Below are 27,704 nucleotides of genomic sequence, written 5' to 3'. Positions count from 1 at the left end.
GAGCTAACTTACCTCCTTATATTAGGATGTTCTATGATTTTATTGCTATTTTATAAGCATTAGGTAAGGTATCTCCTCCCATAGTTTGGATTGTGGTGGAAATATCACTATTAAAAGCTCTAAGATAATGCAAGAAGGCATTACCAAGGGTAGGCTTCACTGAAGTAGGTATTCTATCCCATGTCTTTTGAAATCTATAATTAAAATCTATCATACATTCATAGGAGGCTCATTTTATAGTAGTCAACTGCTCTAAAAGTGACAAATAGTCACTTTTATCCTCAAAATGTTTGCACAATCCTGCTCCTAATCCATCCCAATCTGTTATAGAACCATGAGCTAAACCTCTATACCATTTTAGTGCTTTTCCTTTCAAGGATGAGGCTAGGAGCCTAACTGCAACATCATCCTCTATAATAACATGGATATTACAAACATTTGCAACCTCTTGAATGTGTTTTGAGGGAGAGATAGAAGTTTCACCAGTAAACTCTGGTATACTTTTGAGAGTAGCTGCTGGTATATCATGTCTTTGGGCTAATAGGAGAGGGCTCCCACCATTAAAGGTGGCAAAAGTATGAGCTCTTGGCAATGCCATATAGACAAGTGATCTATTGATATGTATTGATGACAATCTAGGCTGAGATCTAACAGTAGGAGGAGTAGAGATAGATCTTGTAGGGGTATTTGTTACTATTGCACTCCTAACTGGTGATAAAGATATTCTAGTCCTCCTTCTTCTAGGATTTGAAAGAGAAAGCTCTTGATAATGAAACTTACCTCTCAAAGATGCCCTTGTTTCAGCTCTGGGCATGAATCACTACACCTTTGGTCTGGAACTAGATATGTATTGAAGCTCAAAGTCACCAAGTACTTTGAAGAATGAGCCTCTTGAAGGCTTGAACACTGAAGCTAGTACTATCTCCTCGATATTGGTTTTGAAATCTTCCCAAGCGTGAGTGAAGCCTTCACACCCATGAACAAATTCAACATTCAAAATAAACAAAGAGATCAAGGAAGGAAACCAAAAAAAGAAATACATGAAATTCATTGCACATTTACAACACAACACAAAGATTACAATAACAATTCTTAACTCCATAACAACATTCCATACTTGTAGATTAATTATGCAATACTAAAATAAAATGGTCATTGTTGTCACTTAGGTTTGCACCCTTGTCCAAAGCCTATGCATGAGGGAAACCTAGAGAAACATGGAAACAACCTCCAAGATGTGTGACTTGAACTGTGAGGTTGAGTCTTCGGAGAAGGCCAACTTCCTCTTACTATCAAGATGCACCTAACTACTCTTGGAGAGGACAAAGGAGAAGGAGAGCATGAAAGAAAATATACCTAATCTACTCTAAAGAGGTGATGCACCAAAATAGAGTGTTCAGACCAATCTTTTCCCATATATGCACTATTGAACCAGAATGAAACTAAGGATATACACATTTAGACTTGCTTTTAATCTAATAACCACATGCAAACCAGAAAAGCTGAATGAATGACACAAGGAAAGAGAAGATTCACTTATATGTCATTCATAGGCTAAAAGAGATAGTCAGGAAGATTACAGACTTTCACAAAACAATAGCGAAGGCAAAGAGTTCTTGCACTTTCATACCAATGGCTGAAGGAGATAAAAGGTAGATAATCATACAGTTCAGAGGCAAGGAGAATTTTACACTAGAATTGTAGAGCAATAGCAGAGAACAACAGAGAATGTTTTGACCCTTTCAAAATTTACAAAATCTACCTTTATAGTGCAGGCATAACTGAGATGTCCTCTAATTGTAGTTACTCCTCAACCACTACATTGAAGTCCTACAGAGAACAATCATGGGGAAAATCTGATCATGGATACAAATCTAGGGCAATGATATCTGATCTTCTATGTCAAATAATGTCTTGAGAAGATAGAAATGGTGCCATAATTGTGCTCTGACTAGGTAGATGGATTACCAGAGGTGGTGGAGTGCTCTCCCACATGTAGCATTCATTTCTTGGTGGTTGGGATTGATCATGAAGATCAGATTCACAAAAAACCTTGATTTCCTCTATTCCTGGTTCGTGAATTAGCAAGTTAACTTAGTCAATCTATCTTGGCATCGGGATGAGCCACGTGGGCCAATCAGTTCATTCCATTCTGCCACCTCACAGGTCTTACATGGTTGACCATTTCTTCCTTTACTAACTGTGCCAACTTTTCTCAAAGAATCCTAACCGCAACGTTACACTAACTGCCAGCTACATCTAACCGTTACTACCTCAACTGGACCCACAAAACTCTAAGGATACATGGAAAATACTTGCTATGTCACTATAGCTAAAGATCAAGCATCTTTCCATAATGAACTAGCAAGAAACATCGATCTTCCACCATCTGATGGTCCTGAAGATACACCAACTCTATCAGTGTGTTGACCAATAGAAACCTGGCCTTTCTCCAGATTGTCTAATAAGTTCTTGCTTTTGCAGCCTACCATGGAAAATAGGACCCACAATCCACGTGTCTCTAGGTCATTAACTCGCTATACCTAAACAGCATGCATCTTCTCATAGCGAGTTAATGAGGACCTTTGATCCATGCTAATTTGACGATAGTGAAAGATGCACTGAAGGGATTGGCCCACTTTTGCACTATCATCACCCTAGCCAATGAGAAATTGACCAACTACTGAGGTGTCATTAATTTGTACATTCATTCTTGGCACATCATTGGTTCAAGGTCCACCCTATGGCTTATGGAAGAAACCTGGCCCCACAAGACATGTGGTAGCGAATCGGTATCTTGCTATATACATCTTCTTAGCATCTTTCCATAGTGAGTTAGCGAGGATTGTTGATTTTGCATTGATCTGATGTCCAGAATCCCTCCTAAGCATCCTCGTCGCATGAGGTCCCACCAAACACTCATTTCACGATGACTTGCCATGTCACTAACGATGAGCTATTTGAATTTTCTAGTAGTGAGGTAGCGAGCGCCAGTGACTTTATTCAAACTCGATGTCAAAAAAACAAAAAACCACCACTACAAAAATGGGCCCACCAATCCACATAGAAAACACTCACTAAGTTGCTATGCATATGTATTGAGTAGCTTTTCTTGGAAACGTAGCGAGGGTCGTAGATCTTGAGAAGATCCAATGATGGGATAGGATTCAGGTCGGCCAAAACATATCATAAGTGTGATTTAAAAAAAAAAGAAAATTGATGTTTCTCAGGCATTAAAATAACATTAACTCTGGGAACTAGCCGTTGGCAAGTAAGCATTTAAAATTTGAATATTGGCGGGGCTCAAAATGAGCAACAGTCATGATTGAGCACCAACCTTGGTCCAAGATAAAGGCAATGATAGTTGATGAAGAGCTCCCTTAGTCTTCCTCCAACCCTAACTATCTCTAAACTTAGAGAGTGGGTGATCACCCCACTAGTTTGTCCCAAAACCTCTAATAAGGCTTTCCCACTAACTATTTTAGCAAAGATGCCAAGCCATTTCCTCTTAAAAACTTGTCTCCCTCTAAATTTTCTATATTTGACTTAGTGGAAACATGGGAGAAAACACATGTGACAACTCAAATTTTGAATTGGTGGAGAATGCATGGGTAAAGGGCCCCCCTAGGCTACCTAGGCACACTTATGGTCAAAATTAGGTCCCTAACATGTTCTACTATCATATGGGAAACTTATTTTCACATAAAAGACACTTTAGGACCACCTAATGATCCCTCAAAACCCTAGTCAAGCCAAATTTCGAATTTATTTTAATTGTGACCCATCATCCTACCCCTTGTCAAGTGGGTTTACTTATTCATTAGCAAGGTAATTAGTTTTAGGGTAAAATGACACCATGAACAAAACCCCAGATGGCATGTCATTACACACAAAATCCACAAGTGTCAAGTGACACCAAAAAAAGCATATTCCACATCTCCATGGCATGTTCCTAATGCATCTTTATGATTACAAATCTTCTACATACAAGCAAGCTTACATTTACGAAACAAAATAATTTCACAATGAGGCTTTTGAATCTTCCAAAGATTGTCCTTGGTTAAACTATGTTCACAAAGGTTTGGAACTTGTTTCCCCCCAAAATTTCCATGGTTCCACTTCCTGCACATTAAACTTGAAAATCAATAATCCAAGGAGGTCATATAAAATACATATCAGAAATACATTTGAATTTAACTGTTAAGTAATCCATATTAACATAATTCAATGGAATTCCTTTACTTAATCATTTCAAATAAGACCTTTAGAAAGTTTGGATATCAAAATTTTCATATCATGTTTAATCAAAAATCATCAAAAATCAATTTTAACATACTCAATTGTCATGATCAACTTTTATTTCTCAATCATTTTCATATAAATTTTTTGAAACGTTAAAATGTCAGAATTTGCATATCAACATTAATTTTCTAATCAAATGATCCAACTAATATTCTGAACCACATCCTAATCCATTTCCTATCCAAATGATGAAATTTTGGATCTATATTTCTTAATCAACCATCATGAAAATTAGTTCTGATTACATACCTTAGGTCAAAACAACAAAAATGTAATCATCACAACTTAGTCTACTTGATTCAATTAAATATAGTTTGATTACTAACACTAGCTCATTTTCATTATGAGATATTACATGATAAGGACTATGTCTCAAAAATCACTAGTGTCAGGGAATCAAGATGTTTTCATAATCATGTATGCATAGATTCAAAATTAGTCATTAGGTAAACCAATTATCTGTTAGTCAATATATTATATCTTCATCTTAATCATCATTCATTGTGACAACTGACTTGTTATATTTACATCATGTTGAGCTCTACCAAGTAAGTCTTATCTAAATTGCTAACAATTTTTGTCTATAATTATTATTAGTACCTACAAGGGTAGTATTAATTCATCTTTCCGTACTAGCCATCCAATTTAATTATCTTAATAGGCCATCGAATATCAGGAACCCATCGACATAGTTTTCTAAGTTATGGCACCTCAAGTCTTTATTCCATATGGTCTTAACTTATCAACCTAATGAAATTCGAATATGATACTTATCACAACAATGACTACAATATACATTTGTCTTACGGCATACTTATATTCCAAGACCTTCTTACCATTGTTCTATCATAAGGTGTGCGGTAACTGTCTAACATTCACAAGAGATAGAACACAACATCTTATCTCCTTTGTTCCTCCTAGATCTAACCTTATTCATGTTATTAAGGTTTATAATAAGGTACTAGGGAAGGGGCCTTATAGTATCCATGAAATCAACTACCTTTTATCTTATCAAGAAATTTGCTGAAAAGTGACATGTGCAAAGTACTTCTTCAAGTCATCAATCATTCATTTGTATGACATCAATTTCTCATTCTTTGTCTAATAGACATCATTGACCTAGTTGGTCACTAGATATGAGGCTCTAAAGATATTTAGTTCATCCACCTTCGATTCAATGGAAATTTCATCCCATTGATTAAGGCTTTGTATCCAATGATGTTATTTTTACAAGGGAAAATAATATTGTATGCCTTAGGTAGAGAGTAATTATGGGGTGTGATGAACAATATTCAAGTACCTAATCTTTATTGAGTGAATGATCCATCAAAGAACATAGTCCACATTTGTTATGTCAGAAGTAGTATGGACTCATTAGGGAGCTCAAAGCTCATGGGTTAGTGATCTTGCAATGGTGCTTCTACAAACTGATTAGTAATTTCTTATCCTTTTATAACTTTCCTTTCTATGTACTTGATGTCAAATTCACTCAATATCATGACCCATTTTTCTAATCTCCTTATCAAAGTTTCTTTGTTTAGTGGAAACTTCGATCAATCAATCTTTATGACTAGTTTTGTGATGTGAGAAAGCATATAGTGTCTAAGTTTTTGGGAAGCAAAGACAACTGCCACACAAGACTTCTCAATAACATTTGATGTAGAAGCATCCTTGGTGTAAGAGAAATCTTGCATCACCCAAAAATATTCCCTTTTTGTTTCTTAAATAAGGGTTGTCTCAGTGTAGAGTTGTTATCTATAAAGGCTTGTTTCTTAGTAAGCTAATCATACGAGCTTGAAATGTCCTAATTTGAGAGGTGGATGTTCATCTTGGATATATCAGCCTACCATTTGAGGCTCAATACCATAGCATTAGTATTTGTGAATTTATTGTGGATGTTTGGTGTAAAATTTTGGTATAAAAGCTCTAGGTGCACCATTGAAGACCCTCAATGCCTCGGACGGGCTCTAAAATGGGGTCAACTAGAGCTTGAGTGTGTTAGGTCCTATAGATCAGAAGTTTCAACTTTTGAAATTTCACTTTAATAGCTAATCGAAGCAACGATTCAAAAGTTATGACCTTCCAAAGTTGGGCCAACTAAAATTTCCAAAAACTCTATCAAAGGTGTATCGGGTTGACTCTATATGTTATTTTATAGTTAGTCGATCTCAAGGGTTAGGGTTTTATGTCTAGAAACTTCCCTAGTGGTGTAAAAATGCATATTTAAGGAATGTTGTACATTGTCTAGGGTATCTCTAGGTGATAGTTCAGATCTGTGTGCTGCAAATTATTGTAAGGAAGGTAGCCATGTGGGTTTGCATATTGTATTTCAAAATTTTGTAATTCTATATTTGCAAAAATAATAAGAAGCCCATTTTTTTCTTGCTAATTTTTGTTGTTTCTTTGTTTCTATTATGTGTTTTTGGTATTAAGGGGAGCACCTTCATCAAGTGATATCAGAATAGGAGTTCCTGAGTGTGAAAATAGATCATCAACTATGTGGCAGTTGCATTAGGACTATGGTTTAGGTTGAGCATGTAGACACATCACCAATTGTGAGGCAGTTTACACTAGGGTTTCAGAAGACATGCAAAAAACTCCTCCACTAACAGAGTGTGGTGGAAGAGCTGCATGTGTTACACTTGAGGTTTTCAGAGTCCTACAGAGACAAATGTAAGAATTGAAAAAATAAATGCATAGAAGGATAAATCTAGCCATAAGAGATGAAATTGAGGATGAAGGAAAAGGAAAAGAAAATGTTGAACAAGAGGCAATTCAAACCTTGAAAGAAGAAAGTATTTTTAAGGCCATCTCCAAGGTTCAAAAAAGACATAAGTTTGAGGTTCCCACATTTTTGGGAAATCTTAACCTAGAGGAGCTAATTGATTGGATCAATGAATTGGATGAATATTTTGAGTATGAAGATATTGAGGATTCTGATAGGGTCAAATTTGTGAAGGCTAAACTGAAGGGTCACATGAAGATCTAGTGGCTGGAGATTCAATTGGAGAAAAATTGAAGAGGAAAGGATAAAATCACTAGATGAGATTGGATGATCTGTAAATTGAAGCAAAAATTCAGTCTTGTGGATTATGAGCTTGATCCATTGAATAAAACACAAGGGTTAAAGAAAGTGAGAAGATTTATTTAGGAGTGCACTGAGGAGTTATATCGAGTTCTCATCAAAACCAACCATGCAAAAGTTGATAAAGAAAAAGTTTCCCATTATCTTAATGGGTTAAGGCCAAGAATTCAAAAGGTGCTATGTTTGGTTTGAATGAACAGTATTGGAGAGGCATACGAGTTTTCCTTAGAGTGGAGGAAAAACTAAACAAAAAGTTTAATACAAGAATGGTGAAAGAGGTCACAATGGAAGATCTAGTGGATGGTCTTATGGAGGTCAAAATGATGATTAGAAGAACAAGGATGAGACTAGTAGTAGAAGTTAGAACTAGAGGAGAAATAATTCCAATCATTTTCATGATCAAAATAATAGAGATTAGAGAGAAAGAGGTAGAGGGCAAGGATCTTGAAGAGGAGGTTTATGTAGAAAATGATTTCAGTGTGGAAAAGAAGGGCATAGAGAATTTGAATGTACCTAGCACCAATGAAGGAAAGATAAGAGAACAAAAGGTTAGGCTAGAGTTGTGCATGTTGAGGAAGATTCCAAATCATCCCATTCTGAAGATACTAAAAGAGGTGAGGTCCTAGTTAATATGAGAGTCTTGCTGAGTGGAGAGAATGGACTTGATCATGGGTGGAGTTTGTTCCTTACCAGGTGCAAATGTGAAGATAAGTGTTGTGATGTGGTCATTGATGGCAGAAGCACTAAAAATCTAGTGTTAGAAAATATGGCCACATAGTTAAATATCAAAAGGCAAAAAAACCCACATCTATACCATTGTAGACACCTAAAATTGTCCAAATACCCATTTCCTAGCCAATTAAATAGATATTTATTATTTATTTAATTACCCTACCTTTAATTAAATAAATTTATATTTATTTAATTATGTTCACCTTTCCTTGATTTAAATAAACTAAGGTTTATCTAAATCCTAGCCTTTCCTTGATTTAAATAAACTAAAGTTTATTTAAATCCTAACCCATTCACTTTAATTAAGTACTTCATTTACTTAATTAATCCTTGCCTAATCCCCCTTAGAATTAAATATTACATTTAATCCTATTTTAGCACATGGCTCCTACCTTTAACCCTCACCTAACCTCACTATCCTAACTAACCCATATTGCTAAACCTATCCACTTCCTTAATCACACTTACTTTTCCTAATCACCTTGCTAATCAACTTTTAATCCTAAGTGTGTGCTCACACATGTGTGAGGGATGTTCACACTTTCCTCAACCCTCATGTCTTCCATGTCTCTTGCACACTTGTCCTCTTGCATGAGAGTCAAGGTGTCTCACACATGTGTGAGAAGCCATGCTTCTCACACCTCTTGCACACTTGTCCCCTTGCATGAGACTCAAGTTATCTCACACATGTGTGAGAAGCCATGCTTCTCACACCTCTTGCACACTTTTCCCCTTGCATGAAAGTCAATTTTTCTCACACATGTGTGAGAAGCCATGCTTCTCACACCTCATACTCATGTCACCAGGAAAGGTTGCTCACACATGTGTGAGCATTGTCCCCCCTTTGAATGGTCAAAAACCCTAATCCACATGGAGTCTACTTGGCCTCCACCTCATTGACACCTCATCAATTTTGAGAGATCCTAGCCCTCCATCTTGCATTCAATCTCAACTATCTGTTGCATCTCATTTCCTATAAAAGGAGAGGCCTCTCCTCATTTTCATGAAGCACCATCTACCTCATTGTTATGCTACAGGAATAGTGAGCAACCACATCCCATAATGTGAAATCATTGCCACTTGGTGATTTCATGAGGTTTGCATATGTGCTATTTTGAATAGTTTATACTCTTTTGATTTCATGTTATGTTTATTTCCATGTTCTCTTGCATATTTTGAGGTTTGCATAATCATGTAGGAATATGCATTAGTTTCTTAATGTTTATTACATTTTTATGCAATACAACCATATTTCTTGGGCACAGGATGACCACAAGGTCATGGTCAATGACCAATTCTTAGTGGGGTTCAAGATTGGAAGTTACCAAGATGAGGTACTTTGTGATATCATAATTATGGACATATATCATATGTTGTTGGGTAGGCCATGAAAGTTTGACATGCGTGTTGTACATGATGGGTGAGAAAATACCTACACTCTGAAAAAGAATGGAGTGAAACATAAGCTGAAGGCATTGAAGAAGAAAGAAGAAAATGTATTTAGTGCTGCCAAAATATTTTTTGTTTATGGAAATGAGATTCTCAAAGGTATGAAGCATGAGCATAATTGTTTTGTTGTAAACCCAAAAGATGGTAAAGAATTAGAGGAGGTACTTGTAGAAGTTGCAAATTTATTGGGAGAGTTTCATGATATTGTGTTAGATAATGTACTTGATGGATCACCTCCAATGAGGAAGATCAACCACCAAATGGACTTAGTCCTAGGAGCTAGTTTTCCAAACAAGGTAGGGCACAAAATGACACCAACATAAAGTTGAGAGTTAAATAGACAAGTGCACGAGTTGTTGTAGAAGGGGTTGATTTGAGATAGTTTGAGCCCATGTGTTGTACCAGTAGTATTAGAAACAAAGAAGAATGGAGAGTGAAGGATGTCTATAGATCCTCGAGCTATCAACATGATCATAATTAAGTATAGATATCTATTGCCAATGATGGATGATATTATGGGTTGTTTGAGTGGAGTTATGTATCTCACAAAGATAGATCTAAAGAGTGGATAGCATCACATTCACATTAGAGAAGGAGCAAAGTGGAAGGTTGCATTCAAGAAGAGGGGAGGATTGAAAGAGTGGTTAGTCATGTCTTTTTAGCTAACATATGCAGTAAGAACTTTCATGAGGCTAATGAATGAGTTAATAAAGGAGTTTTTTGGTAATTTTGTCCTTGTTTACCTAGATGATATTTTGATCTTTAGCAAGACATTGGAGGAGCATTTGATGCATATTTATAAGGTGTTTGATAAGTTGAGGGAAGCAAAGCTATTGATAAATCTAAAGAAGTGTAGTTTTGTGAAGAAGAAGTTGGTGTACTTGGGATTCATAGTATAAGTAGAAGGTCTAAAAATGGACCCTAACAAAGTAAAGGCTATCCTTGAATGGATTACTCCAAGGAGTGCAACTGAGGTAAGATATTTCCATGAATTGACTTATTTTTAAAGAAGTTTTATTAGAGGTTTTAGCAGTATTTGTGGGCCTTTGACTAAAATAATGAGAGGGGATCGGAAATAATTTAAGTGGACTATAGGAGAAGATAAGAGTTTTAATCTATTGAAATTGAAAGTTATAAAGCAACCTATTTTAGCACTTACAAATTTTAACAAGCTTTTTCATGTAGACTATTATGCCAATGGTATTGCAATAGGAGTTGCTTTGAGCCAAGAAGGTAGACCTATTTCTTATTTCAATGAGAAATTGAATGATTCCCAAAGAAAGTATGTTTATGATAAGAAATTGTATGCTATAGTTTAGGCATGAAAGAAGTGGAGACATTATCTTCTTCCTAAGAGTTTTTTTTGTATATTGATCATCAAGTTTTGTAATATTTGAATAGTCAAGAAAAATTGAACCAAAGACATTTGAAGTGGGTTGAGTTTTTCTAGAGTTATACATTTGTTTTGAAACATAGGAGTGGGAAGTCTAACAGAGTTGAGAATTCTCTTACTAGAAGACAACTTTTGTTGACAATGATGCGGATTGAGGTGGTTGGGTTCAAAGAACTCAAGAATTCGTATCTAGATGATCTTGATTTTGGTCAAGCTTGGGAAGCTTTTATAGAACCTGCTACACTTGATAGGACAAAGTGGTTGGATTTCATAATCAAAGATGGTATGTTGTTCAAAGGATGTCAATTATGCATTCATAGAAGTTCTACACAAGAGAATCTCATTAAGGAGAAGCATAGTTGAGGGTTGGTTGGACACTTTGGTAGAGATAAGACCATTTCTTTGGTTGCTGAGAATTTTTATTGGCCATAACATGATGTGAAGAAGTTTGTGCAAAGTTGTAGAGTATGTCAAATGACAAAAAGTGTGAAGAGAATATTGGGTTGTATCAACCATTACATGTACCAGAGAAGCTATGGGAGGATTTCAACATGGATTTTGTTCTTGGTTTACCAAGGACATAGTGGAGGCATGATTCCATATTTGTGGTGGTCAAAAAATTATCAAAAATGGCACATTTCATTTTGTGCAAGAAGACCATTGATGGTGTTGATGTGGCAGAGTTGTTTTTCATAGAAATGGTGAGACTACATGATCTGCCAAAGAGTATAGTTTTAGATCAAGGTACCAAGTTTGTTGGGTAGTTTTGGAAAACATTATGGAAGAAATTGAAGATAGATTTGAAGTTCAATTCATCACATCATCCACAGACTGGTGAAAAAACATAAATTGTGAATCAAAGTTTGGGTAATTTGCTAAGTTTCTTGGTTTGAGATAAACCAAAGGTCTCAGATCTAATTTTACCATAGGTAGAATTTGCATACGATAATTTTTTCAATGGGAGTAATAAAAAATTTCCATTCAAGATTGTAAATGGGAGCAGCCCTAGAAACACTTCTAAATTGAGGAAATTGGATAAAGGGGAAATAAGTAGTGCCAAAGTAGAAGAATTTGTGAACATTTGAAGAATATCAATGAGGAGGTGAGGAAGTACATTACTAAGATGAATACAAAGTATAAATCTAAAGAAGATGTCAAAAGGAGGTATAAGGAATTTTAGATTGGAGATGAAGTCATGGTTCATTTGAGAAATGATCATTTTCTAGTGGGTACATATAATAAGTTGAAAATGAAGAAGTTTGGACCATGCAAGATAGTGACAAGGCATGATTCTGAAAATACCTATGAAGTGGAGTTTCTTGCTGAAATATTAAATATTTCACTAGTATTTAACATTTTAGATTTGATAGAGTATTATGAAGGAGGTAATAAAGATAAAGTTGCAAAAGCACAGTGGAGTATTCCAACAGATAGTTTGGCTACAAAGGACATTGGGGAGGTACCAGACAACCATGTTGGAAGAAGTACAAGGAACAAAAATTATGAAGAGCACATGGTCAAATGGAAAGGGAGGCTAGTAGAAGATTCAACATGGCTAGAAAGGAAGGAGGTTAACCATCTTGGTTTTCCTCTCAACACCTGAGACATGATTGGGTCACTTCTCAAATTACCCTAGGTGTCTAATGCACGAGCATTAGATTTAAGAGAGATCTTGCATCACCCAAAAATATTTCCTTTTTGTTTCTTGAATAAGGGTTGTCTCAGTGTAGAGTTGTTATTTGTGAAGGCTTGCTACTTAATAAGTTAGTCATACGAGATTGGAATGTCCTATTTTAGAGGTGGATGTTCTTCTTGGATATATCAACCTACCAATTGAGGCTTAGTACCATGTCATGAGTATTCATGGATTTATTGTAGATTTTTGGCAAATAATTTTGGTATAAAAACTTTAGGCTCACCATTGAAGACCTTAGAGGCTCTGGATGGGCTTTGAAATGGGATCGAATGGAGATTGCACAAGCTAGGCCATGTAGCTTAGAAGTTGTGGATTTCAAAAAGTGGTTATAATAGCCAATCAAAGAAACGATTCAAAATTTATGGCCTTTTGAAGGTTGGCTTACTAAAATTTCCAAAATAAATTTCAAAGGTGTATTGGGCTGACTCTATATGTCATTTTAGAGTTAGTCGGTCACAAGGGTTAGGTTTTGATGTCTAGAAACTTGTTAGGCTATGTAAAAATTCCTATTTAAGGAATGCTCGTACATTGTCTAGGGCAGCTCTGGGTGATAGTTCATAGCTCTTTGTTGCAAATGATTGTAAGGAAGGAACCCATATGGGTTTGCATATTATACTTTAAAATTCAGTAATTATGCATTTGTGGTGATAATAAGAAGCTCATTTTTTTTTCTTGCCAATTGTTGCTATTTCTTTGTTCTTGTCATGTGTTTTTGGTATTAAGGGGAGCACCCTTCTTCAACATTGTAGTTCATTTCATAGGAGACAAGTGTTCAACTAATTGATCTTCTCAAGCTAGTAGAATACCAATGGATGTATCAAGTGCAAAAATGTACAAGATGAGAGGCTTCCCTTGAATAGGAGGCATTAGTATTGGCATATTAGCAAGAGTCACCAATTTTTTGGTTTTCAAAATTGTTGGTTGAATTCATACAAGCCTTTCCAACTTGATGTTGGGAATCTCAACATAATCTTGGTTAACCAAGGAGATTGAACTATAATTTTTCAATCTCTACATTTCAAGCATTGGAAAACCTAGGTGGTTGTACCTATACTTATGCATCTTGAGGAAAACTTAAAGATTAATGATGCAAACTTTTAAATGATACTCTTGAGTTAGCAAGTATTTTCTCAAGGAGAAATCACATTTGAGTGTTTTGAAAGTATATAAGTAATGGAGTGAAATAAGGTATGTATGCAAATGGGTAAGATAAAGAATATCACCATCCACAAAACTATACTTATCTTTAGAAGGAACAAAAGAACAGTTCTTTTTTATTGGGAGAATAGAGTCAATTACAATATTTACTATACCAGTATCAAACTTCTTGGAGATCAGCGTGCTACCATCAATTGGTGGACAAAGAACTTGAAGTCACATAACCTTAGCTAAGTGTATATAAGTTCAAAGATGAAACCAATTACACAAAACACACATATGAGTTTTTCCTATCAAGCATTTTCCCAAATTTCAATCTATCAACAATAATATGAATCCAAGAAATTAATAGATGACAATATTTATGATCAATTCCAAGACTTTGGAAGAGAAACAAAGTATTTTTACTAATTCTAAAAATGAGGACAATTGGGCTATGAATGGTTGCAATATCTACCCTATGCTACATATATACATATATATCAATATCTTTTGTATCTTTTATCTCTTGATGTATATCCTCTCTATTATAATGTCCTAGTACCCTTTCTTATAGGAAATGAAAGGGTGCAAAAAGATTCATACTTTTACAAAAAGAAATTAACTATATAATTAATAACAACCATTCACCAAAATTTACAATAAAAATACTTAGAAATTTTCCAAGAAAATTATAATTCTCACATCATGTTTAGAATCTCACTAAAATGTTGATTGCCCTAAAGATCTTGAAACTCTACAAGAATCGAAAAAACTTTATCCTTGTCTTCCTCAAGCTCCAATTAATGAGTGTCACTGGAAACTCTCGCATAACTAGTTTGTAATTCCCATGTAGTCGCATACATGTTATTAAGAATGTCTAAATGGTCTTCCTAAGACAAAGCTAAATCTGGTTGCATGATGGGCTTTTGGTCATCCTTTGCATTATAAGATTGAACTAGCAATCCCATGGCTATGTATCTTTGAAACTTGCACAAAAAGTGCACTACAAGAATGTTATTGGTGAATGATCTCACAATGTCCTTTTAAAAATGGTCAGAAGATACATTAACTCTAACCATCCTTTCACACATATTAACATAAAGTTATTTTCATATCTAATTAATTGAAAATTTAAGAGTAGAAAATGTACTTAGCCTATTTTGCATGTGCTTCTTGTCGTGAGGCTAAAGAAATAATTTTGCATTTTTTCCTTTTAACATTGATTTTCACAATTATAGCTTTGAAGAATTCTTCCTCCTACGAAGTTAAAAAATTGAGATAATACTACTTTGTTAGTTGAGAAATCATGAGATCAAGCTGTCAAAAAATCATGAGTTACAAAATCATGATATCGAACAAGCAAGACTGTGTCTTATGCGAAATTGTGAAATCATAAGGTTGAAATTTGCTGCTCATTGAAATTGTGAAATCAAGGCTCTCCTTTTACCACCTGTCCAATATTCTAAATTTTGGATCTTCTCTACCTTGTAAATTCTTCTCATCCAAAATAATGAAAAGTTTCTATATCACAACCCTACCCAAATCAAGACTCTAAAAATGAGGAATTACTCATGCTTGAAGAAAAATTTTCTACAGTACCATCATTGGCTCTTTCTCGGGACACATATTTCTTCAAAATATGACAAGAAACTAGTTAGCTCTAGAACAAGAACAAGAAAAATAAACAAAATCATACCGACTCTAATAATATAAAATAAATGGATATGCCATATTAGAATAAAAAGGGTAAAAGATATTGGTCATGAGTGGGAAACTTATGTATGTTCCCACTAGTATCTTGTAGGAAGAATGAGTGCTCCACTTCCTTTCAGATATTATAAAAGGTCCTAGCCATAGAGCAATAAATTTTCCATACTTTACTTTATCTTGATCCTTAATATTCCTTTTCAACACCCAATCACCAATATTAAATGTTCTATCCATTGATTTTTAATCATGAATATATTTAACCTTTTTTTTTTGTTTTTCAATATTATGCTCTAATGTTGTTCTTTGATTCTCATCTAATTCTTCCAATGCACTAATCCATTCATCCATAAAGTCTATGTCCTCTATTTTCTCTTTCTTGATGAATCTATAAACTAGTAATAAATTATTTTTAGGAAACCTAGCTTATTTTCCATACACAAGTTCAAATGGTGAAAATCTGGTGGCCTTATTTCTTGTAATCCTGTCTACCCATACTACAAGATGAAACTTTGAATCCCAAGCTCTTTTGTTATTACCCAAAATTCTTTTGATGATTTTAAGTATACTCTTATTACTTGACTCAGCCTAGCTGTTCCCTTAAGGATGATAAGGAGAAGAGTAGGAGACAGAAATATTGTATTTACTACAAAAACTTTAAAATTCCTTTGATCTATAGCACATGCCATTATCAACAACAATATTTCTAGGCACTCCAATTCTGGTCATGATATTATTCATTAGAAAGTCCATAATAACCATGCTAGTGGAGAATTTAGTTGGTATTACTTCTACCCATTTAGTGAAGTAATCTGTGATAACCGGAATCCATCTATACCCATTGCTTGATTTATTACTGATCTCACCTATAAAGTCAATTCCCCACATCTGGAATGGTTCTTATCCTTATAAGATCCTAAGAGGAAAATCTCCATTATATTTCAACCTTCCTGAATATTTTTTGCACGCTTTACACTTTCTAATGTAAGCACTATAGTCACTGAAAAGATGAGGCCAATAATATCCCGCTAGTAAGATCTTATGAGTAGTTATCTTTGTAGAAAAATGTCCTCCACAAAATCCTTCATGCATTTATTTCAGAATTAAAGAAGCTTTACCAATATCTAAGAAAATATACAAAACATCATATTTGTGTGTCCAATAAAGATCACCTTGGATAAGGATGTACTTTGCTACTTGCAAATTTATAGTTCTCTTTCAATTTTCATTCAAAGCTTCATGGTAACTCATATATATTAAGTAATATACAATTTCAAAATACCAAGAGCATCTTTCAATACTTGAGAATATTCTCCATCCACTTGATTCACTTGTTTTTCTTTCCAGTTTGAATCAACCATAAGCTTTTATGATCCTTGAACTCTTACCAACTTGGTCATTTGAATATTGATATTGAATTCCTAAATTTGATTGATCCATCTTCATCTTGTTCTTGTAGTCTCTATTTGTCTAAAGATATCTTTGACTAAAACATTAGGAACATATGATATAAAATCAACACCTATCAAATATGGTCTAAAATCCTTAACAAACTTTACTAAAGCATATGCTTGCTTCTCATTGATATCATAATTCAACTCTATGCTTTGCATATTTCTGCTAAAAAAGCCAATTGGTTGTTCATGACCTTCTTGATTTTTTTGGAGCATGATTGTAGAAATTGTATGATATGATGCAAAGGAGAATATTTAAAAAGGCTTTTAAAATTTTTCTTCCTTAAGAACTCGAGCTTCTTTTATTTATTTCTTTATATTTTCAAAATCTTGTAAAGATTCATCATCCTAAACCACATTAGCCCCTTTCTTTATCATTTTAGACATAGGCTTAATGATTTTTGTAGAACTAGATATACATATTCTTATAACATTAATCTATCCAAAAAATGATTAAATAACTTTAACACTTTTAGCGACTTTTATGCTATCAATAGCAACAACTCTTTCAATGTCGATTCTTACACCTTCTGTGGACACAATATGTCCCAATAGTTTTCCTTATGTGACTCTAGACTAATTTTTTTTGGATTAAGTGATATCCCATATTCAAGAGATTTCCTAAAAAAAATTCCAAATGGTTATAATGATCCTATGCTTTCTTTGAATAAGAAATAAGATCATCTTGGTAGACAACAAAGATATGATCAATCAATCCTTCAAATGTGACATTCATAACTCTTTGAAAATTTTCTCTAGCATTTGTTAATCCAAATGGCATCCTAGCATATACATGTGTTCCTGGTGGGGTAGTGGATATTGTTTTATATTGCTTTGTCTCTTTGAATTTCACTTAGTTGTAACTAGAGAAACCATCCATCATAGAGAAGAGTTCATTTCTTGTAACCTTTTGCAATAAAACCTCCATGTTTGGAAAAGGATAATTATCTTTTAATGATAATATATTCAAATTTCTGAAATCAACAAAAAAAAAATTAGAAACCCATGTGGAATATCTAATAGGTTTAATTATACCATAACCCCTCATTTTAATAAATTCTTCTTTCATTTTGGGGGTTAACATGGGGTTTATTGGTCTTTTCTTTTTCCTGAAAGGCTTGACATCTAGTTTCATAAGTATTTCTTGGTGGAACAAGCCTTTTCTATATTATTTTAAGCCGTCATATGACCATGGAAACACATGCATGTATTTCCTCAATAAAATAATTAATTTTGATCTTATTTTATTTGATAGATTCTTTCTAATAAAAAGATCTTTGGGAGAATTCTCATTCCAAGATTAACTTTCTCAATTTGTTCATGCATGGCAACAAGGGTTTGTGTCTTGATATTTTCATGTTCATCAGATACGTGTTCTAGAGCTACTAATCCTTTTTTTATTTTATTATATTTAAGATGCACAATATCGTCTCCAAAATTAGTTTCCTTTTCACCTTGATTTTCAATAGGAGCACTCCAATCAAGACCAATATCTTGATAATCTTCTTCTCATGTTAAAAATTGTAGCAAATATTTGTCATCTCTAAAAACTTTCTAGTTATGGAAATTAATAGGGACATATGTGTTGACATATCAGTCAAGTTTGTTATTAGTGACACACACTTATTCAAAATGTGTATAGCTACCAAGCTCATTGAATAGTTTACAATGTTTTCCATGTAATTTAGTAGCCACTGAGTTTTATAGTTGCTACCGAGTCCTTTGGACCAATTCCAATGGTTACCGAGTAGATTTAGTTACTGTGAAGTCCAACAGTTCAAACCAAGTATTTTAGTGTTCACCAAGTTTATCAGTGGTTACCAAGTTCATAGTTCATGTGATGTGAAGCCAGTGGTTACTGAGCATTGTAGTGTCTACCGAGTACTTCGTTCATGTGATGCAAAGCCAGTGTTAACTAAACCACTTCATGGTAACTAGGTGATTCAATGTTTGCTAAGTTGCACAATATCTACTGAGTCACCAGTGCAGATCAAGTTCAAGACTACTTGAATGTGATTAGTATGGACCGAGCTTCTATGTCTACCAAGAGCATGATGATGCCAAGTAGTGACAATGGATGTCAAGTATCAGAACCTCACCAAGCTAGTCTTTAGAATTTGAGTATCTTCATGTGGGCTAACTTTGTAATATTTGTGTTTACTTGTGTCATCGCCAACTTTGTAATTTTTCAATTTGGATTGGTATATATATGTAATGTATTGTATCATTTCAAATGTATGAAAGTGTATAAGAAAGAATGTGAATGTGACCATATCTATTATGAATACAAAAAGTTCAAGTTCTGATAGCAGTAGATAAATAATTATGAAGGCCATATTAGCATAAGGAGAAGCAGTGACAAATCTATCAAAGAAAGGTGATTAGTACACTAAGGAATCTCTATCAGCAAACTCAACTGCAAATCAGAGATCTACTGCTTCATCCTAATAGGTGAACCAATCAAAATCCTCTAACAAGGTAGACCTAATAGTCTTTTCTAAATATCTTTATCGAGTGCATACTTCATTGAATGTTTATAAATCCTCTCACAAGGTGAACCTAGCAATCCTAATTGCTCCTAATAGGGCAGATCATCAGAAGTGATCAATGTAAGCCTTAATAGGCCAACTTTATCTTATAGTACTAAAGTTTGTGGGTATAATCCCCACCCTAGTTTTACTTTCTATTTGGAAGGTTTTGGGTCACCAAATCATTGTGTTGAAGTGTTGTGGATACTTTCATGCTTTCAGTTTCTCATTCATGCAATTAGATCAAATCTGATGAACTAAGTGTTAATTGATTTATTGGATTAATTCTTGAAATTGGTAGAATTTTTAGAAGTTACTGATTCACCCCTCCCCTCTTAGTAACTTAGCATAGTCTTGAATATTTCCAACAACTAGTATCAGAGCTTTGTGGTTCTTAGGAGAAAGTTTAGTAACTTGAGAAAAGATCAAAGATATGGAGATATTCAGACTTGACAGAGCTATTGACAATGAAAAGTTGGATCTAGAAATGGCCATTGCCTAACTCAAAAAAGCTAAGGAGCAACTTTTCCAATCCCTAAAAAGAAGAAAGGAACTTGCAAATCAAATGAATGATCATCTCTACATTGAAGAAAGAATTGAAGACTTTTTCCCTTCAAGCAGTTCAAATGAAGCAAATGATGCAATCAAAGAACTCCTAGAGAAGAATGGTTCCCTACAAGAAGAAGTAAGAAAGTTGAAAAGAGAACAAGAAATTCAGTCAGTAAGGTTATTTAAAGTTTTGGAACAAAGAAACAAGATAAAATAAGAAATAGATGGAAGGAACAATGAGATCCAAAACCAATCCCTTCAGCATGTAGACCTTATTGATCAACTCTCCAATGCAAATGAGGAAATCATGAGCCAAAGAAAAATCAATGAAAGAATAAGGAATGATCAAAAGTTTCAAAGACAAATCAATAAAAGAATAATAAATGAGCCAAGATCTAAAAAAAAAAACAATGAAAGATTGAGAAATGACCTAAACACTGAGAAGCAAATCAATGAAAGAATGATGAAATCTCAAATAGACATGGATCAATTAAATGAGAAAAACCTCTATAGGAAAAAAGGAAAAACATGAATTGTATACAAAGAAGAAGGTGAATCTTCCAAAAAATTTGCTCAAAATAATCAAATACCTACTTGCAATTACTATGATAAGATAGGTTATACATCAAACAAGTGTTGGAGTAATGGAAAAACAAAATTCAATGGAAAATGCTACAATTGCAATTAGCATGGTCACAGGGCTAATGAATGCAAAGAGAATTTTTTTTTTGATGGCAACTGTCATAAATGTAAGAAACATGGACACAAGGCATTAGAATGCAAAACAAAGACATTGAACCCTACAGAACAAATTGTGAAAGCAATATTTGGTTGGGATTACAATACCTAGTGTAGATGTCATTATTGTGGAGAATTTGGACACATTGGTATGAATTGTGTTAAACATCATGTGAGGAAAAGTGATACCACTAAAAGATGTTTTATTTGTACAAAACTTGGACATCTTGCCAAAAACTATATGAACATTGGTAAAATTGAAGATGAAAAGAAAGAAAAGGTTGATGATATCTGAAAGCAGATGAGACAAGAATGGATTCCTAAGTCTACCGAGGATACTGAACTGAGAAATGATGGTCAAGTCACTCAAGAATTATGTGACTCTACTATTCCTAATTAAGTTCTTAAAGAAGAACTAGAACTAGACTATCAAAGAAGACATCTGAATCAATTCCAGTTGAAAAGGTGACAAAGATCCAAATTCGTATACAAGATACAAAGGGATCACTAAGGAAGAATGGTATAAGTTATTACCAAGTTACCTATTCTACCAAGTAAGGTTAGGTCATAGACTCTACCAAGAAAGATCGAGAGTAACAAGGCACTTATGGTTACCAGATCATGAAGGCATCACTGAGTGATCATTGACAAAGTGGATGACAGACTAGCAAGCATAATGTCATCTTATCTACCTCTATACTAAGAATTAATGGTGAAGTTTTGACAAAAGGAATGGAATCAAATTTATTTTTCACTATGAATTTTCAAATGCTATTGCAAAGAGCTATTTTATGTGTGATCAAGAAACTTGAGTGAATTTTCTAAAAAAGTTTACAAAGTTCTTTCAAGTTACTGAACAAAATGGCATTCAACGGCAGCAAGGTGAAGAAAGGTTCTGACATGTTGGTTTGATGTGTTGAATGGAAAGTGCTTGATTTCAAGCTTGTGCTTATAGTTGTTGAAACCCTAGACCCCAGCAAAGCTCAATCTCAAATCCCTCCCAAGGTACTTCTTGTTAATGACATTTGAGCTCATTTTAAATGTGCAATTCAAGAAATTGGTACTCTAGAGATGGATAATGCCCTAGGTCAATTATGTGTTGATGGAACCTTGAAACCTGAGCATCAACATTTGGAAGCAAAAGGGTTAACACATATTCCCCATATGCCCTGAGAGTTTCAAATCAAATGGATTAGGTATATCCTTAGTTGGGTGCACAATAGAAAATGGTTAGAGTAGACAATATGATAACCAAGAAAATGATTCATCAAATCACTGGCCTTCCCATGCTCACCAAAGCTAAAACAACTAAAACCCTAGGTCAAGTAGAGTTAGAGAATAAAACCCTAGTTAAGTGGGATGGAAGAGGCATGAAAATAAGTAGTGTTATTGATGCATAGCTAAAATTTGGAATTGATGGTATAACTCACAAGATATATAGTTCAAGCTATCTCAATAGTGTTTCATGTGAAGATGTAGATTTGGCATATAAAGTGGTTAAGAACAACCTGCCTTATGACCTTAGCAAGTTGCCATTGAATAAGTTCAATAAGAATATTGAAAGTATTAGAACTTCCAAGAATAATCTGTGAAAATTTGGTTCTCTGTTAACATGTTTATTCTTTTATGTTTAGAAGTTCTTCCCTTCAAAAGGCACTGTAGTATGGAGAAAAGATGTGCTTGTACTATACCAAATAAATGAATATATTATAGAAATGGGAAAGAACTATGGTAGCATCATGGACAACTAATTTGATGGGTTTAAAGATAAAATAAACAATAGGTTCAAAATTCCAAAGAAGTTAGTTGAGGTCTACAAGGATGATGTATGCTTCGTGGTTGATTGTGACAAGGTATACATCTAGGCAGTCAAGCCTAGAGTTGTGTGGGTCAAGCCTCTTGGTTATGAGGTGAACATTAATGAGACCAAGGATATAATTGAAGCCCTTTTCAATGAGCTTGTTAACCCCAAGGCCTCTTATTTTGGTACTTATGATGAAGCAAAGTAAGAATAGAGCTAGAGATAAAGCTCCCTTAGGCAGTTAACAGGGGGAAGAGGAGGATAGCCAAACTGAAATCTAGTGCACCTCTCATGTTAACCGAGGGTAAAAGTGAGGATGAGGAAGAGGTAGAGGATGAAGAAGAATCTAAGAAAGAGGAAGAACCTTTGAAGAAAGAGGTCAAGGTGATCATCACTAAGCCTGCAAAGGCATCAACTATAGTCTTCACAAGGAGGTTATGGAAGAAAGGAAGTGGTATTATACTCAGCAGACCTCCTCCCACCTTCCAAGAAAAATTGAAGCAACTGAAAGAAGGAGATGGAATAAAAAATTTCAAGTCTTTGAAATATGAAACTAGGATAGAGGCAGAGCACAAGCAAGTTGACGAACTGGTGCTAAGAAAAATGGGTAAATAGAAGTACTCACCAGACTAGATCGCCTCTCAAATCTCTAATGAATTGCTAGAGAAAATAAAGCCATGATGGGATTTTTCCATGCAAATAGTAAAAGACATTTATGCACAAACCTTGAGGCAATTACTAATGAGCATATCAGATGTTAAGGTTAAAGAATCTTTAAAGAAAAATTAAGAAAAATTGACTCTAAGGTTTAATACTTGTTTAGTTTTGATTAAGGATATAGAGCATGTTGTTAAGAATGCTACAAACACTTGGAAAAAAATTTATCATCTTCATAAACCAAGGGAATATCTAATTGAAGTAAAAGATGTTAATGAAGAATAAGACAAGGAGAAAGACGAGGAAGAAAATGTTAAAGAAGTGACTCATTTTGATAACAAGGAAGATGAAGAGGATCAAGGTGAAGAAGCTACTGAGGAAGATAAAGAAGATGATGAGGAGACTAATCTAGTCAAGATAGCAAAAATAGTCATTGTCTCACTTCCTCACTCTTTGAGAAAACCTTTGACTACATCAAGTTTGGAGATAGCTTCAGTAGGTGTGGTTGTGACTACTACTGATACATCAAATGTCCAATCACTCTTTGCCCCAACATAGTTTAGCATTTTCCAAAAGTAACTTCCACTTCATCAACCAAGCTGTAGACTCCCTCTTCATCTATTGAGTTGAGTTCTTCAGTCATCACCTCGCCAATTTTGACTTCTTCAATTTTGAGCTCATCCATGGTAAGCATTGCAGTTTTGTCTACTTCAATTTGGATTCTAAAATTTTGACTTGATCAATTTTGGATTCTTGAAGCATTTCTATCAGTATTCCATTAGTCAGTGCATCATCAATTTTTACTGCAAGTTTGAATATGTCTACTATTGTTTCCATTCTAGGTACAAAGGCAATAAGTCCAAGGATAGTTGAGCCTAAGGCTCAACTGAGTACAAAAATTTTGAAAGGAAAGGAGATAGAAGAAGATATAGATTTGGATGAGGAAATAGAAATTCCCAAATGGGATATATATAATCTTTCTATAGACCAAATGCACATATTTGGTGAACTCCTCCAGAAAAAGGCAAAGTAGCAAAGATTGAGAGAGGAGAGAGACAGATAATACAAAGTTATAGATGATGCCAAGAATATTTTATTTGAGGCTATTGGAATTGAGGTTGATTCTTCTCAACCTATTTTGTTTTAGATTGTAGAGGCAATCCAAAATTTCAATGAGGACACTAAAGGAAAAGAAAATTTGGTTGAAAAGGCTGAAAAGAAATTCAATTGGAGCACATTGCTCAGCAAATAGCTATTTATCAAGTTGAGATATCAACAATTTTGGTCAATCTTGAGGTGTCCTATTCAAATGTGTCATCACTTTTTGCAAATCTATGTGATGCCAACGAGTATACTAAGGAAGTTAAGGACAAATTATCCAAAATTGATACTGATCTTAAAGCAAGTGCTCAGCAACTACAACTTGACCCTAGTTTAAGCTCTACACATTTCAAAAAGATTAGATTTTTGTTAGATATGCAAGAAAAGTTAATTAAGAGAAGAAGAAAGGATCATGATCCTTCCAGTCATGGATTCTATGCAAAAACACATTGTATATTCAGACCTTGATTCATGATAACAACTTCTCTATTGCTGACCACATGATTGAATTATAAGCAGAAGTGCAAATTTCCATTCATACATGCAAGGTATTACAAGAGAACTAGGATAAAACCTTTTCAATTACCCTCAAGGTACACTCTGAGTTCTTATCTCATTTTGGTGTCTCCATGTAAATATTTTGAATAAATCTTTGGCATTGCTATCAAAAAGGGGGAGATGAGATATGAGAAGAGATGAGATATGGGAGAAAAGTTAAAGAGGGAGAATAGAAGAGTTACAGGGGGAGATATGTGTATAAAAAAAAAGTTACATGTACATGGTAGATCAGATAGTATGGGGAAGAAATATGCTATGGAGAAGAACTACTCTGTATATGCTTTACAAAGATCAATTTTGAAAAATCTCAAAAATAGACTGAGCTAGTACTGCATGGTAATTAATACAAGGTGTTTAGTTTTGGGCTAATAAGTGTTTTTGTCACTAATGCCAAAGGGGAAGATTGTTGACATATCAGTCAAGTTAAAACTATATAGTTATTGAGCTCATTGAACAGTTTACAATTTTTGCCATGTAATTCAGTAGCCACCAAGTTTTACAATTGCTACCGAGCCCTTTGGACCAATTCCAATGGTTACCAAGTAGATTCAATTAGTGTGAAGTCCAATAGTTCAAACCAAGTATTTTAGTGTTCACTAAGTTTATCAGTGGTTACCGAGTTTGCAGTTCATGTGATGCAAAGACAGTGTTAACTGAGCCACTTCATGGTAACCAAGTGATTCAATGTTTTCCAAAATACACAATATCTATCGAGTGACCAGTGTAGACTGAGTTCAAGACTACTTGAAAGAGATCAATATGGACCAAGCTTCTATGTCTACCAAGAGCGTGATCATGCCAAGCAGTGACATTGGATGCTGAGTATCAGAACCTCACCAAGTTAGTCTTAGGAACTTGAGTATCTTCATGTGAGCCAACTTTGTAATATTTGTGTTTATTTGTGTCATGGCTGACTTTTTAATTTTTTAATTTGGATTGTTATGTATATGTAATGTATTGTATCATTTCAAATATATGAAAGTGTATAAGCAAGAATACAAATGTGGGCAAATGTATTGTGAATGTAAAAAGTTCAAGTTCTGATAGCAGCAGATAAAGAATTATGAAGGCCATATCAACATAAGGAGAAACAGTGAAAAATCTATCATATAAAGGTGATCAGTACACTAAGGAATCTCTATCAACAAACTCAGTTGCAAAGTAGAGATCTATCGCTTCATCCTAACAGGTGAACTAGTCAAAATCCTCTAACAAGGTAGACCTAATAGTCTATTCTAAATCTCTTTATCGAGTGCATACTTCATTGTATGCATGTAAATCCTCTCACAAGGTGGACCTTGTAGTCCTAATTGCTCCTAATAGGGAAAATAATCAGAAATGATCAATGTAAGCCTTAATAGGCCAACTTTATGTTGTATTACTAAAGTTTGTAGATATCATCCCCACCCCAGTTTTACTTTCTATTTGGAAGGTTTCTGGGTCACCATATCATTGTGTTCAAGTGTTGTGGATAATTTCATGTTTTCAGTTTCTCATGCATGCAATTAGATTAGATGTGATGAACAAAGTGTTAATTCATTTATTGGATTAATTTTTGGAATTGGTAGAAGTTTTAGAAGTTACCGATTCACCCCTCCCCTCTTAGTAACTTAGCATAGTCTTGAATATTTCCAACAATATGGTCTATTTTTCATCTCAACTTGTACCACTTTTGTAATGACATGTGAAATTTTTTAATAGATAAATTAGCCATTATGTCAGCTAAAATATTATTTGTTCTATGAATCTAATTAATAGAAAATGCATTTAAAAACTCTAGTAAATCACAGACATAATTTCTATATCTTTTTAACTTTGATTTTCTTGTTATGAACTTATCTCCAATCTGATATATTATCAATTCAAAGTCTCCAGATATCGAAAGAAACTTTATTTTATTAAATTTTTCCATATTTAGTCCTAAAATTAGGGCCTCATATTTATAAATATTATTTTTGCATTCAAAATTCAACAAAAATAAGTACCTAATTTTTTTACCTTGTGGTGATTTGATGACTACCCTACTCCATTACCTTCCTTACTATAGGCTCCATCAAAATTCATTATCTCATTGTTCTCTTCCTATGGAAATACCTCATTGGCATCTTCTATATCCTAAATGAGTTTATTTATACTTGGAAGTTATCAATATCTCTCTGGAAGAAATTGATTCTAATATCAAGATGGAATCTTTTGACAAGCTATTCAAACCTTGACTCCTTATCAATTATGATGTTTTGGACATTTATTGGAATGGTATCATAAGACATATCTAATTTTATGTGCCCTCTAACTAAATTTGACCATTTTCTTAAGAGTAACATGGCATAATAGGAAAGCACTTCTACCACAATTATGTTTGTTTTATAGGAGACTTCAAGATAAGTGGGGAATCTAAAGTCAACATTTTTTATTACACCCATAATAGGCACTAATATATTGTCCATATCATAACACTTTCCATAAGTAATTCCAAATTTAAATCCTAATTTTTTTATAACTTCTGTAGGCATTATATTCATAGTCGCTCCTAAATCTACCATGCAATTTCTTGCTAATTTATTATTAATAAATAAAGATAGATAAAAAAGATCCACCTATGGGGAAATATCATTAATATTTGTCCCAAGATGAATAATTGATGTCTCATTAACATTTTATTCTTTGGCATATTCTTTTTTATTAGTTTTAGAGAAAATATTTAAAATCACTCTTCCATATTCAAGAATTTTAACAATTTCTAAAAATGGAACTAAAAATTTTAATTGTAATAAAGCATTAGAAATGAATGATATGTTACTTACTAGTTTCTTA

This window comes from Cupressus sempervirens, chromosome 8, assembly GCF_028749045.1.
Source record: "Cupressus sempervirens isolate cs-2001-9-10 chromosome 8, ASM2874904v1, whole genome shotgun sequence".
Lineage (NCBI taxonomy): Eukaryota > Viridiplantae > Streptophyta > Pinopsida > Cupressales > Cupressaceae > Cupressus > Cupressus sempervirens.
The sequence above is the reverse complement of the archived record's forward strand: the minus strand, read 5'-3'. Positions refer to the sequence as shown.